Below are 15,703 nucleotides of genomic sequence, written 5' to 3'. Positions count from 1 at the left end.
TTCCTTCTGTCTGAAAGTGTAAGAGTTGCTCCGGTAAACACTCTGCATATGCGTTCCAGCTGCTGCACTCATTCTGCCAACGCAGCCTGGTGACAAGAAAAGCATTATTTCCTATTTAAACCTTCTAATCACTAGACCATGCCATTTTCATCTGGCTGCTTCAGGCATCAATAGCTTGCATTGCTTTCAATTACTCTATCATTATTAAGAAATTAGCTTTTGTATCCCAGCATGTTAGTCTTCATCTCTAGATCCTACAATAAAAAATTGTGGATGGGCTGTGCTAAGAGCACGGTTTTCAGGAATGCTTACATTGATTATGCAGTCTCTAGAAATTATATTTTTGAAAATATTAGTATGTATACAAATTCATGTAAATGCATGCACACATGCACTATGCATGTATAATCATATTATATGAAAGAAATACAAGCACACTCAAAAGCAGTGACCATCTGTACCATTTGCTGCAGTCCCTATTTATTTTGGCACAGTCTTGCCTTTACAGGAAGAGGTTTTTTTTTTTATTGTGAAGCCTTGCACAGCTTTGCCATTCCTTTCCAGAACAACTGCATGGAACGCAATGGAGAAAAACTATCTCAACCTGCAATAAAGAAAATAAGACTTAAGAACAAGCTTAAGGCATATCCTATTACTACCATAACAATGACTTTTTCAAAACTGGACTATCCTGTCCCTAGGGAAACTTTAGCAGATTTCTTTTTAACCCTTTCTTTGGAGGAAATTTTGTAGAATTTTTAAGTCTAATCTTTCAAATATTGTTCAAAGAACATATATTCTGTTTAGCACTAAGATTTTTTTTTCCTTTGAAGGGAACCAGCAATAACATCCGTGCTACACTACACTTCCATAAATTTTCTTGAAAGGCAAAACAAGGTCCATTTCTCATCAATTTTCATTTTCAGGCTTGCAATTTTTATCCCTCTTCTTTAACAAAACCAAATACCCACAAGCCCTCTGTGCACCTACAACAGGAAAATTTTTCATTGTTCAGCCCATGTGTACTCAAGCAGACTGACAGAAGAACCTTGATTGTCCAAATGGAAATTGGAACACGGTAATTACACAGCCAAAGCAAGCTTCAAATGAAGGGCAAATCTCTTTTGTATACAGCACAAAATACACAAATGTCACCTGAGTTCAAACAAGCACCAATTCAGCAAAATATTCTTTTTCTATAGAGCATAGAGCAATTATATTTGAGTCATAGCAAATATTTTCATCTATTTACATTTTGATCATTATTTTAGTGTATAAATGTACATAAAGGAAGCAAAAGAAAAGCTAATATTTTCAAGCATGTAAATATGAAGAACAAGTTACCAACATTTATGTTGGCACTTGATCTCTCCACTTAGTGGCATATTAGCACAAATCTAAGCATTTAAAAATTCTCACAATGATGTTTTTTGAAAAAATATATTTTTCCATAAACCATTTCATATGAAATTACCCAAGTTTTTTGCCCTGCCTTTAATACCAATCAAAATATTTTACCAGGCCAGTTAAGTAGCTCAGCAATCTGACATCTATCTCTGTATTGCCGTCAAAGTCGATAGTACAATTTCCAGCTCTGCTAGCTAAAACAAATGTGGAGACCACACCACCAATCTTCATATTTGATATGAAGGTACTCTCTTTTAGAAGAACTGAATCCCTTGAGAGCAGAGCACCAGGGAAAGCCACCTCAGTGAGCTAAGTTTGCAGATCTCCAAATAATGGCTTTTCCTGCAGGACTGTCCTGCCGTGGATTTGCATGCAGCAGCATCACCATATCATCGTTTGCCATTTAAATTTTTGCCTACCTATATCCATAGACTAGCTGATCTACTTAAAAGTCCATATGATCTATGCTCAAAGAATATAAGACATATTAATGGAAATAATAAGCAATGATTTTTTTTTTCAAGATTTTACTTCTTATTAAAAGTCATTCCTTCAGGGGGTCTTCAGTGATGGAAACTTGACACAAATAGAGTTTTTGAATGTCTGTCAGTGATGCTATAACCATGTTGACATTCACGCCTAGTGCATTCACCAGTTTGTCTGCTCCTCTTAATATTGTTCCTAAATTCCTTTTTGATAAGTCTCTCCAGACAGTGCGTGTCAAAGGGATTATTGCATTTAATGGGTGATTAAAGCCACTCGCCCTTCAGCCTCTTGCCTGTGATGCCACCTTAGGCATATAATAATAACCTTGAAATGACTAGCTGTCACGTCTTGTTGCTTAATTATATTGTCACAAAGGAGTCCTCCTCAGAAAGCATTTTAGAAACTCCAAAAATAAAGTCTTTGGCAGTAGTTTTCTTTTCTTCAAAGGTTTTTAAAAATTATTATTATTTCATTAAAAAACAAAACAAACGAAACAAACAAAAAACCTTAAAGAAAATACCGAGAATCTTGAGCAAGCAAATCCATAGAACCATAAGCACAAAAAGTCTCAGACCACAAGCTGATTTGAGATATCTCCTAAAGATGGGAATCCTGTCCCAGTGGTTATGACAGCCTCTAATACCTGTTGTTTAGCACTGCTTTTCAAAGACATTCATTTCAGTTCAAGTAAAGCACACAGACATAAAAGGAAGAGATTTTCCACACAACCACATTTATTGCTTCTCAAATGTGGGACGCTAGGCGCCTCTCAGGGACAGCCTAGAAGTTTCTCTACGGCCACAGTTATAAGGAATTTCGTGCCATCTTGTTTCACCTCACTTGGTTCATGTGCTACATGACTTTGTAACACCACATCAGCAGCCTCAGCCGTTCCATGGAAAAACATACAATGCATACTTTTGCCTTCATGTGAAAACACTGAGGGAAACTTCACAATAATTAAATGATCTCTTTCACCCCCAAATTTGCCCATATATGCATAACAGTGATATCTATTTTTTATCCTTTTTCCATGAGAACAGGCAACGTTGAAGCTCTTTCTAGTGGCACTGTTCACAAATGTTACTGTGGGGACAGACACCACAGGTGATGAGTTATGTTTATCTACCTTAGCACAAGTCTTTAATAGTGCTTTCAGACCTACTTCTTCACCCGCCAAAGGGTACAATGAAAGGAAGGACATATGAAGCAGTCCCCTCCCTTGCACAGAGCCAGTCCCTAGAATTATTTCCTCCTCTCTGTGCTTTTTTCCACTTTTAGATACAGACACACACAGTCATATCTCACTTTAAACAAATATTACCAATCCTACTTCCAGTTTAAAAAAAATGCCATGGGCAGCAGAATAAAGGAGGAAATCTCTCTGTAATGTATTAATCATGAAATTATAAGAGTTTGACAGCTGCTCATGATAAAACATTGAAGAGTTTAACAGACCTGTGATTTGATAGCTTCTTATTATGACAAGCTAGTCCTGTCTGTTCGTGTTTCAGTGATTAACTCCCATCACTCTCTGTCTAGCTTTGTGCAGTAATAGCAGTTTTAGCCAGGGAAACTTTCTTTGCCCTTCTGCCTGTTTGTCTGAGTGGCTATGACGTGTCTGAGTTTGTCGTGGCAGAATCAGTGAGAGAGGTAAAACTGAGAACACAGCTTAGACTGGATAAGCCCCAAGAATATTGCAGAACTCCCGCCTGCAGTTTTACTCCTCTAGTCAATTTCTACTTGCACATCAGTCACAATGAAATTAATGTGGGCCCTTGACTGAGTGTTCCTGTGTATTGTGTGCTGGAGAACCCAAGCATTCCACAGTCTCGTGGGGCAATGTAAGTTGCTTTTATATGATGGAATATACATGTGATGTCAAATCAACTACATTTTTAGAAACTAGTAAACCACTAATAGAAAGTACAGAGCAGATACATAAGCAAGCAATATTGTGCTTAAAAAGACCCAGCAGAGTTTCAAATATACTCTTATAGTCCAGCATTTTGAAGCACATAGCTGAATTGTAGAATGATAGAAATTTTCATCTGTTAAAAAATGATCCTGTTCTTTGTAATTTCCATATGTGGAGTCAATCCAGTCCATTACAATTCAATTCACTGAATCCAACAGCAAAGAGAACAGCCATTAGCTAGCAATCTATAAAGCTTTCCTTTCTTCACGTGGTTCAGCGTCTTTAATCTTTTAGCAAGCACAAGTGGCTGCTGAAGTGCATTTGTTCAGGGCTCAGTTTAAAATGGGAATTAATGGAGTTGTAATACCACAGTAAATGAAGATCTTTACCATTCTCCATAAACATTACATCTTGTCTGTATTAGGCTAGATTCTTTAAAAACACAGCTACAGACATTTATGAGAGATGGGCGTCCAGTTAGGAGTCCTTATTAGAAAAAGAATCAAAAGCCAATTTTGCTGGAATTTGCTGTACAGCAACTGCTGTAATTAGAAAACCTCAGTTTCAAACCTTCTGTAACAGCACAGAATAGCAACAGTTAATGGAGTTTTTTAAAATTAAAAAAAAAAAAAAAAAAGAGAGAGAGAGAAAAGGAAAAAAAAAAGAAAATGCATTACCACAAGAGGGAATATAGTTCTTTTAGAAAAATGACTTTTAAATAACGTCCTAAATGGGTAACAGGCCATTAGTCATTTTCAATAATGACAACAGGTAATTTATTGTCATGCACATGCCACACAGTTAACAAAGGGGTCAGCTCTAGGTGTGCTAGCAGCAGGAATTCTCAAAATAGATGTGCAAGGAACAGTCACAGTAGTCTAAGAATTAACAAAGATTTTCTATATTTTGTTTTGAGATTTTCTTAACTGGAAAACTTATGTGCTACACGCACCTAGAAAAACTTATGTTACACATACTAACAAATAGTTCCCTGACAGGAATTCAGAACCACACACAGGATGATTTAAATACAAACAAACAAACAATAATAATGATAGTAAACAAACACCAACAACAAACAGGTTACATTCTTCAAAACTACTAATCATTTTGAGTATTCAACTGGAGAACCACGAACACAGCCAGATTATCAGAATATGGGTTCAGTATCCTGTCAATACAAGACTTTTTAAGCTGTCTCATCTAATTCCCACAAAGGCAGGGCCTTATAAAATTACTGCTTCAGAAAACATACCTGTTAGTTCATGTGCAGATATGTTGTGAGTCCATAAACAGGTACTGAAGTGGTCAGATTCATGCAGTGATCAGCTCTCAGCAGGTTCCAGCACCACTGGGGATTCTGCATATGAGTATTTGTGCAATCAAAGTGTCTGCAGGTTTCCTGGCCCCTGTGAGAGAAGGATTGCTTAACAACATTATTACACAGAAAACCCATAACGTAGTCATGTTTGCACTTAACTACTACTTATAAGTATTAAATAAGCTTTTGTTTCCACCAATACTGAATCGCCTTTTAAGTGAAACTAGTATAGAAAGTACCTGGAAACCCATGTATCAGAACATCATTATTACCAGGAGTACTATCGGTGGAAGGAATCTGGATGATATCCCATGGAAGCCAGTTGTCAGGGTTCCCCCAAGCCTTCTCTCACCCTGAGAACGCCACCTGGGATGTGTAAGAAGCTGAGACTTGCTGCCTTCATAATTTCACTGGCTTGGTGACATGTTATGAATAGGAGAAATATTAGGAATGATTTTAAGCATTCCTTCTCTGACGCTCCAAATCCCTTGTTTACTTTATTGCCTGAGAGCTGTCAGATTGCCCTATGAGTTGACAAGTTTCGAAGTTGAGTGAAGCTGTCAAACAATGATTTGCAGTAGGCAGCCATCTCCAAAGGGTTTCAGTACACAGGAATTCCAAGAGAAATGACGATAACCTTTCAAACTCTCCCAGCTTTCTTCTGTTTGACATGCACAGAGTTTGAAGCAATGCCATTTAACACAAAGACATCAAACCAAAGTAATTACTTAGCTGCATGGGAAGAGGTAGGAAACTACTTTCCATTTTTTAAACAAGATTCCAGGTGGTGCTGATCATTAACTTCAGAATGCTTTATCAAATATTATCAGCACTAAAGACTGGAAAAATACAGCCATAAACAAGCTTCTATTGCAAAAACAGCATGTCTGTACACATCAGTCCAAATTATTAAATTCAAATCCAAGCATGAACTAATCCAAAAGTCTGAATTTGTTTGAGTCTGGAATTCTGATGAAGTTTAAGCTCTCTCTCTTCCAGTGTATGAACCTAGAGAACAGCTATACAGTTTAGATACTTGTTATTTACACAGAAAGAAACTTTTACAACTTGATTTGGAAATTTTCCACAATTTGTCGTTCAGAAAGGGTCCTTCAGGTTCTTCTCTGGAGATCGTATGGACTATTTCAATATTGAACTCTGTTCTTTAAACAGTAAGTTTAAGAGGAGCTTGAAGTTCAACGAGTATTTTAGAAAAGTGCATGCAGTTTTCAATAATAAATCCATCACTAAAGTTCTTGGCCTCGTGGCCTGCATCTCTTAACACCTTGCACCATTTGTATGTGCTCTGAAAGGCTACAAAAGGATGCTGTTGGCTGATGGGGTTGTGCTAGCAAGTCCAGGTTTAAGGAAGAATAGCAAGTTTTTTTTTTTTTTTTTTTTTTTTTTTTCCATGAAATGGAACAGAAATACATATAGTAGTGAAGTACTTGATCTTAGAGTTTAAGAAAGCAAAATTGCCATGTTTAAATATGCTTACGTTTATACAAAATTGTGTGTGTGTATAAAGGCATATAAATATAGCATGAGTAGATAGGACTTCCTAATGTTTTACAAAGGTGGAAGTGTCTTCTAGATTTTTGTGATTATTGTACCTTTGCTTGTTAACTTAATTTTTATTAAAATGCATGCATGATTTATGGTTGTTGTAGAAATTTCACAAAAACAACTTTGTAGGTAATGCCTCTTTTATTAAATTAATTAAATCATCAGACAAACTTTTTCCCCACATCCTCCCTCAGGCCATAAGGAAGAGAGCAGAATTCCTTGTTTCATTATTCTCTTTAAAATCGGTCCAATAGAAGGAAATTAAGTTTTCAAAGTGGTCACACGGAGACTATGGAGTTGGGATTTACAGGGTCCCCTCATTCTCCAGCACTGATATCCTCAGTGGCCTTTGGCAAGACGCTGAGCCAATTTCCAGTTCAGCTTACCCGCAGGGGAAAATGGGATTTATATAGCATTAGACACGTCAGCTATATAAGTCTTGTACTTTTATTTGCTACAGTACTTATAGAAGTCCCATTAACTTTAAAAGAAAAGGTTTCTGGCATCACTTGATGCTACACAAACAGCAATAGCAAACCCCAACCCTTTGCTGGAGAAAATCTGGTTAAACACGGTCCAAGAAGCACACACTGTGCGAAAGCTAAGCACCATCCTTAGCCGGAGGAAAAGATGCAACAAAAAGTGACAAATGCTTAATATCAGTCATGTCAGCCAGCAAGCAAATGCAAACCACTCCAGGATTGTACTGACACAAGAATGCAGAGCACAGACTACACTCCTGGCACCATGAAAAGCAAAATTATCGAAAGGCAGCCAAACAAAGCGAAGCACCTGCAGCATGAATTTCTGGGCTTTGGCATGAGAATTAGACCATGTTGTGTATAGGACAATAATTAGGAAGGGAGTTTCTAGGCTTATAATTAAAGAGTTAAGGGCTTACCAAGCCCTGAGTTGCACATGCATTACGTGCCATAAAAGGTGTCAAGAAAAGTTCAGGATAGTTGTGAAGAAATCCTGCCAAAACTCATGCCCGAACAGATTTAATAACAAAATATGTGTACATGACAAGCATGTCTGACAGTTAAGTTTTCTAGACACTACACAGTGTTTTGAAGAACCATTACATGCTGATAGATCAGCTTTTTGAATTTAATAGAGCAGACTAAAAGGAAAGAAGTCATAAACATTGTAGAACCAAATACAATGCATTAATGTAGTTTCTTCCTTGCAAAACCTTGGCAGCAAAACTTTTTATTTTTATTTTTTCAAAATAACTGCCATACAGAATTTTTTATCCTGTTTTAAGAAGTCCTGTTAGCTTGGTGAGAAGTAGCAATAGGCATTTCAGTTCTGGACACTTCGCTGCCCTCTACTCCAGCTTTGTACTTTCTATCTGTTGAAACAAGTCATGTACTTTCAACTGTGTCTGTTAAAAACATCATGTAGTTTATGTGCTTCATCCCAAACTGTTCACAGCGATGATAAGCAGAGGGGACCTGCTCCTGCCAAGGCTTGTGCATAAAGGGCCCTGTACCCCTGCAGGAAGCCCGAGACTTGAGCATCTTGGTGTGAGCACTGAGAACATTCAGTGCTGCTGCAGCTGGAGGGGGATTGAGGGCAAGCAAAGGGAATCACGCAGGCACCACACCACAGGAAGCCACCCTCTGCTTTGCACCTTTCCTGGGCATCAGTTCCTCCTTCTCGTTTTTATGGGATTTAATTTTGTAAACCCCAGTTCTGTGAGGCTTTAGGAACATGCTGTACTGCTCTTCCTGTTGGCAGTCGCCACTGCTCGAAATCCATTCAGCACGGATATCTTTGCAGATAAAATAAAAACAATCCTGTGGCATTTAGTCTTGGTGGTGGTGGTCCTCCTATATGCAAGTGGATGGCCTCTTACAACATGGCACATACCTTATACAGAATACAACCTTGTACTCCCCACTGGAATGACTGGTTTGTAGGCAGTAAAACCGTACATGTGATTTAGGAATGGTGAATGCAGCCTTGGAAAAAGGTTAACATAAGAGCACTCTAAGGTGGCTAACAGGATGGAGTTGCAAGCATATTTTCTCAAGAAAAGCAATTAAAAATGACACGATGTTAGAATAAGTCAGTCCAGAAAGAATAACAGAACATTCACCTGCAAGTAATCTCAGGAGACTGGTCAGTGCTTGGGGGAAAAAAAAAAAAAAAGCTGTCTCACAAATTGCCCCGTGTTTAACTTGAAGTCCATTTGTTAATTTTGTAAACAGCACCGCTCCATTTTGCACTGACATGCTATTGACAGTGTGACTCTAATCCCGCCAGGAAGGAAGTATCAGGTTTCTGGCAGCTTTAGGACGCTCCTCAAGTCTATCTTCACCTGTAGGGCTTTCTCAAAAGATGCTGACAGGAGGAAACATCGTGCAACATGGGCTCCACGAGAATGAAAACTGCCTAACATTTTCAGGCAAGTGCTGGGAAACATAGTGCAGTCAGTGCCTGTGGTCTGCTCAGGTGGTGTTGCAGAAGACAGTAGATTTCTGCTTGTTGGCCAGCATGGCACTGCCAGCTCCAACACAACCAGCAGCCATGACCTGCCATGGCTTCAGGCAGGCTGGCTGGGAGACCTCCACGTGGGTCCAGGGCTGGAATTCCTAGGGTTTGCACTATCCGCTGCTAACCATCCACATCGGTTTGCCAGTATGATTTCACCCACTGCCTCTCCCATTTGACATAACTAACTTCTGGCTAAGCCAAAGTGTCCTTAATAACGCAGACGCCCTGGCTCGGAGGCAGTGCGGGAGGCTCTGACATCACACATTCCTCGTTTTAAGCAAAAAGGTTTCAAATAGAAGGCCCGGTGCCATGGCTTTTAAACAGCTTTCCCACTGGAGGATTATATTCAGATTGCTCAGGATCTGAGAAAAGAAATTCCATGTATATGATACTGGAAACCATAGGCCTATATCACATTAATAATGCAGACAGGAAGGCACCCTAGGCAACTGGTACTGAATGTATACTACATAAAGAAGAAACTGGCTTCTAGCCTAAGCACTGGGAATCCTGGTCAGATCTTTTTGGATTACAAATAGAAACAATTGCACACTTTGATTAAATACAGACTCTTGCTAGCTTTGGGCTAGTAGGTCCATATGTTAACTTTGAAGGCTAAAGTAAGTATTTTGTTTTAAAAGAAAGCACACAGCAATTTGACAAGTGATCTGAAATTCTTTGGCCCGGCAGTGTTCAGCGGGTCCTGATGAATGCAGCAAACTGTAAGCTAGCTCCAGGAGGTCTCCTGTCATGGAGACAGTCATCCTTAACTGAGGTGCTCCAGTCAGTGTGCAGCTCACTGCGGGTGGAAGGGGGCACCCAGAGCTGGGACACGGCCACAGGCACGCTGCAGTCAAGCCATGGCATTGTCACATCGGTTATGCAAGGCAAACCTCCCATCACAGCATTTCTCACCTCCCCAGGCAGCGATTGGGACATATTCTTTGAGGACTACCACCCAAAGCTTCCCTGTGGGATCAGTTTAAGATGGGAAGTTGGTCACTGTGAAACAGTGCAAGAAAACATATCTATGCCATGAAAATCTTTAAGGCCATTCAGTGGCTTGTAGTCAATTTCTGCGTGTAACTCAAAGGACCACATTTTAATTTCAATCCCCATTTTTAAGACACAAAACTTTTTCCTTCCTTTTTCTCTTCTTTTTTTTTTTTTTTTCTTGTTAAGCCTTCCTTCTTTCTTTATTTGTACCTCAGGTATATGTGGCATGAAAGACTAATCTTAAACATTTACAGCCTGTGGTTGGTTTGCGGTATTTATTTCAACTTATTATATATTATAGCATGTTTTTGATTATATTTGACAATCAATTTGCTGGAATTTATAGCTCTCTGACTAATATGCTTTCATGATGTACTTGCCTTTAATTTGTGGATTTTATGGAGAGTTTACTGAGGTTGGATTTCCCACTTCTCTTTCCACTTGCTTTTTCTTTTTAAATTTCTCTATGTGTGAATTCATGACACAGAGAGAAATAGAGAATATGAAAGCTTAATGGCCATAAAACATGCTAGATCAATTGTCTCACAGGATAAAATCTACAGAGCAGCCACATGGCACTCTTCTCTGGTCTGGTGCTGTTCAGAGGCAATTTAATGGCGATCCCCTCTACCTTTGAGCTTGGACCCCCATGCAGACAACATCTCTTGAGCACATGCAGGACCCAAGACAGCATCAGCAGGAGAGAAGAGGCCAAGAGTGAAGAGCCAAGAGTGAAGGACACCAAGGAGGACGCAGATGGATTTACCCCTTCCTGGCAGATCACCCTCAGCCGTGGCATCCATCCTCTTTTCTGCATGCTTTCGCATGGTAAGGGGGGTTAGGTAGCTGCCAAGTAATGCCTGTTTGATGTTTCACATCAGAGAAAAAAATGTTCAAAGTTCTCAGCAAACAGCATTTGACACAGTGCTGAAAGATAAGAAGGCGGGAAGAGAGCTGGGTTCAAGTTGGTGTCCTGAGTTAAGACAACGAACATGCAAAGCACAGTAATAGGCCACAAGTAGAAGCAAATTACTGCAAGGAGGAAGTAAGAAACCTACTGTGTGTGGGGTATAGAAGAAAAGGCAGGGAGCTCAACCAGCACACCAACAGGCAGTGATTACAGTAGTGAATGACTCTGAAAAACATGTAACAACCATGTCATCAGAGTCTGCCTGGAGTATCCTCCCGTGCAGAGACACCTGGCTGCACACCCTAACCAGGCTGTCTGGTATGAGAGTAGGCTGGGCACATCAAAGGAACACCAACACAGGTCTTGTTGTGAGCTCTAGTGAGAGCATGACAGGAGATGACACCTGATAGGAGAGAGGGTGGAACCTACTGGAGTCTGAAGCTGAGATGTGATGCACTGCCAGAAGGTCAAGCAGATGGGGGGGAGGCCAAAACAGACCCAGACAAGAAGTATCTCCTACTCACCAGTGCAAGGGATGTTGTACCCAGCTAGATATGGAGAACAAGCCTTGACTTCTGTCTTTACTCTGATCTTCCCATCCAGATTGTCAGTTCATGTGGCCTCAGACAACTTGGGAGCTGTATTCAAAGCATAGCCAACAGAAAAAAAGGGAGGAGGAGAAACATTCAGGAAAGGGAAAATGTAGGCACTGAGAAGACCAAGTTTCAATGGGACTGAAACGTCATTGTTACTTTAATGCTTATAAAAACTTTACAACAAATATCTTCTGACATAGATAGCACCCAAAATACAAAGCAACATAAAATTTAGCAAAGAAACAGATTGCTAAGGGTCATTTGGGCATGCAACGTGAAAGGGAAGGGGGAAAGTACACTGTCGTTGCCCGATCTTATGGACCTTGATTTTTCTTTTTTGATATCCTCTCTGAAAAGATTATAGAAAATTACTAGACTCCACAAAGACTGTAAAATGCTTTACTTCACTCAGAAGAGGGATTAAGTGTATTTTACCTTACGACACTACAGATCTCATGACACCACAAACTGGGTGAATATTTTGGGACATCTGCACTTCTGAGCTCCTGCCTCAAGCTATTCCTCATTATTTACTGCTAACTAATGAGCAGTCAGGTGGCTGATTCTTTTAACAGAGGGCACCGTTTAGACTGCTGTATACCCTCGAGCGCCATTTACCATCTCACACTTTGGTCTGGGCTTTTCATTTAGGCAAATATCTCCCTTCCCTGAAACACTGCTGGATATAACAGATAGAGAGGCAGCCATGTACCAAAATAGACATATTTCTAAACATTTCCAGCTGCCTTCAGGGCCCATATAGTATATGAGGTGAGATACTGTGAGGTTTCACCACACAGTAAAGAGCAGCCAAAGGGCATTTTCGAAACTTTTTTTCCTACTGTCTTCCATTTGATGAAAGACTTGTGGTTAAACCTTTATCTTCTATAAACATTAAGAAGTAGGTTACCTTTATTTTCACATCTCACTTTTGTTTCATTAAAAGACAGGTTTTACTGTAGTAATTCAGGTGATTGATACTTTGGATCAGCTTCAGAAAATAGATGTTAATGATCTGTATCTATGTCTGTATCCCAGCACAGATGTGCTCACAGATGTATTTGCATGCAAGATGCCCACAAAGCAGCGTTTCTTTCCAATGGCATTTTTTTCTTTGCTTTTACATAAGGCAGCTCCTATGCACATGATATGCAAACCTGTAGGAGCAGCATTTTCATGAGATTGCTCTCACTCTGCCTTCATCCCTCCACACCCCAGCAGGTACCTCCACATTAACCAGCTAGCTGATTTTCTAAACACTGGACTGTTGCTCATTTTGTGGCACATATATGGATGTAGCTTATGATCAAGAGGTTCTTCAAATTAAAAAAAAAAAAAAAAAAAAAAAAAAGAAGAAGAAGAAGAAAAAAGCTTTTCCTCTGCCCCCTTGGAGTACCTTGGCTGCAACATCTGTTATTCCTAAATTCTCTTCCAAAATTCCTGCCACAGCTTCACCGCTGAGGAAAAGAGGCAACACAGAGCCCACAGGTAGGCAGGCATTTCCTGGCATATTAAAAGATCATTGCAACTAACCGTGCTTAGCACCAGCCCACACCACACAGCAGCTTGAGCAGCAGCTGGTGATGTGCTCCAGCAGTGCCTCCCCAGACAGGGATGAACCACAGGCCTAATAGGGGCCTCTGGAAAACTCCCCATGCAAGGGACACTGTTAGGTGTTTACTGTCAGCAGCACAATCCCCCTTCTCCCTGTGAAGAAACTGCAACCGTTGTTCTTACAACACTTTGAATATACAGGCTGGACAGGAAGGAGCTACCAACATTTAAGCAATGCCTAAAACTTTTCCAGAAATCAACACTGAATAAAGCTGCACAGCTGCATGAGCATTACTTCTTCACTGGAGTGATGCACAACAACGTGATAGGTAAATTGTTAATAAAACCAAAACTCACACAGGAAAGCTGGAATTAGTCAAAAAGCACAGAAAGCAACAACAGATTTCAAACCTCCCTTGTCTTCAAGTCTCATTTTTCCTTAGCAACAATACCCAGAAGTCTAGAGACGCCAGAAAACTATGAACTTATTTTAAATGAGCTGTGGAAATCCCCCGCTGTTCTGTGTGTCTCTGTCTGAAGCTATGACCTTCCTGTCCTAATGTCATATGTCTGATCATATAAAGAAATAATTCATAGCTCACTTCTTACATTTTATATGCTAATCGAGAGATTAAAACTACGTTACGTTACATCTCACTTTTTAACTCTAGTCAAAACACACGATGTTGTGTGTGTTTGCTTGTTTATTTAATCAGAGTTTTTGCACATTCACAAAGCAGTGAGATGCTGACCTGGAGAAAACAGTTATTGGTACAGACAAGAGAGAATGCATAATTTATCAGTTAAAGAAAGAGACCTACTGTAAGCACAAAGCATACAAAAATATATGTATGGCAGAAGTGCCTGAAATATGGTTTAAATAAGAACAAGCCTGCTAGGAGAGTATCAAAGAAAAAGGCAGAAAAACCCAAACACCAAAGTCTTCTTGAAATAGAAGATACGTGAACGAAATGGGTGCTTCTGTTTACTAAACTCAAATAATTCTCCTCAAAAAAAAAAAAAAATAGGTTTACATAAAAGTAATTTCCTAAAACAGGTATCTAGGAACTGTTACAGGAACTGAGTTTTAACTTAAAAGGAGACTCTGTTTTGAATATATGTCCTTACAACTGTGAAAAAGGGAACAGCTCTTTCTTCTCAGCAAACCCCACTTCCCTTTCAGATGTTCCCTTCAGTAACACTGATGCCAGAGTAATAATTCAAAAGATGGTTGATTCATCATTAGAGAACACAGAGGGGAAAAAAATGACTAAATTAAACCGCAAGACATGGCAGACAGGTGCTTCTGTGAAAGCAGCCCAGAATTTCAAACATCAGTCTTGAAAGCTGTAGTGTGTCTTGCACGGGAGACTCAGTTTGTGATTAATTGATGGCACTTCAGTCTCATGAGCTTTAGTTTGAAGGTCTTTAAAAAGGCTCTTGACGGAAATACAGATTTCTCTACTGAAAGAAAAGGAAACTGCAGATTCTCTTCTTTGCTGCTGTTTAACTTAGTCAGTCAACATTCTGCATTTATTGAGTGTTTCAATTAATCAGCAGAATAAGCCAGGAGGGGTTTTTCCATTCATTTGGACGACATGCGGACTGCGGGATCTACAGGACTGCCGGCTCAGAGGGGACTGGCCTTGTCTTGGACCTTGAAATCTTGCTGTAGTTTGTAAAATGACTTGGCAGAAATAATACACTTCACAAGGACATTGTCAAGACCTTTTCCATTACGAACAAGAAATCTTGCTATTTCAGGAAGGAAAACACCCATAAAGAATAACATGAATTTTGCTAAAGCATATGCAATGAAATGAAAGCCTGGTAATTTTGGTTTCATTATTCTGGCAGTTTCTTTTTATCTGAGATGAGAGACTTTGCAAATAATAAGAAAAAAAAAAAAAGAGGGAAAAAAGCTACTTAGTGATCCATATCATTCAGCAACAACAAAAACAAAAGTCCTACTAGTCAAATTTATGAGCCTTGAGAGATCTTGGCTGAAGCTGGTGGAGAAATACCTCCATTTACACACCCCCACATGTCTAATCCCTGACTCCGTCCCTCTCAAACTTAAGGAACGAGCTTAAGTCTCCACATTTTACCATGAGCACAGATTTCCTTTTTCTTTTTTCTTTTTTCAAGGCCTGGGCACTGCACAGTTGTAGCACACCTCTCTCCCACAGGCACCAAGACATGGGAGAGCTTGCGAGCAGGCCAAAGTGACAGGAGGCGAGGAGAGAAGGGCTGCAAACAGTGGCTGGATTCCCTGCTTGACCCACCCCACAGAGGGAAGATGCAGCATCTAGAGTGCACTACAGCCAGAGTCCTCTCTGCCTGTAATTCAGCCAGGAAGTGTCTTTTAGACTGGACATGTTTAGCTATGTGTAGGTTTATAACATTTTCTAAGCTGTTTCTTTCCTGCTTGCATTCAGACCTAAAGC

The 15,703-nt window shown here is 39.8% G+C and overlaps 1 long non-coding RNA gene across 1 annotated transcript; it reads right to left on the bottom strand.

Moving 5' to 3' along the window:
- Window positions 1-336: 336 nt before the first annotated feature.
- On the bottom strand, window positions 337-12,564 carry LOC121068405. Its single transcript, XR_005818857.1, has 3 exons — window positions 11,631-12,564; window positions 5,067-5,220; window positions 337-604 (listed from the first exon to the last, which is right to left on the bottom strand). It is a non-coding gene; the product is annotated as an uncharacterized LOC121068405 (long non-coding RNA).
- Between the last annotated feature and the right edge of the window lie 3,139 nt (window positions 12,565-15,703).

The sequence above is a fragment of the Cygnus olor genome, chromosome 3, assembly GCF_009769625.2.
Source record: "Cygnus olor isolate bCygOlo1 chromosome 3, bCygOlo1.pri.v2, whole genome shotgun sequence".
Taxonomy (NCBI): domain Eukaryota; kingdom Metazoa; phylum Chordata; class Aves; order Anseriformes; family Anatidae; genus Cygnus; species Cygnus olor.
Note: the sequence above shows the minus strand (reverse complement) of the source record. Positions and strands in the feature narration are given on the sequence as shown.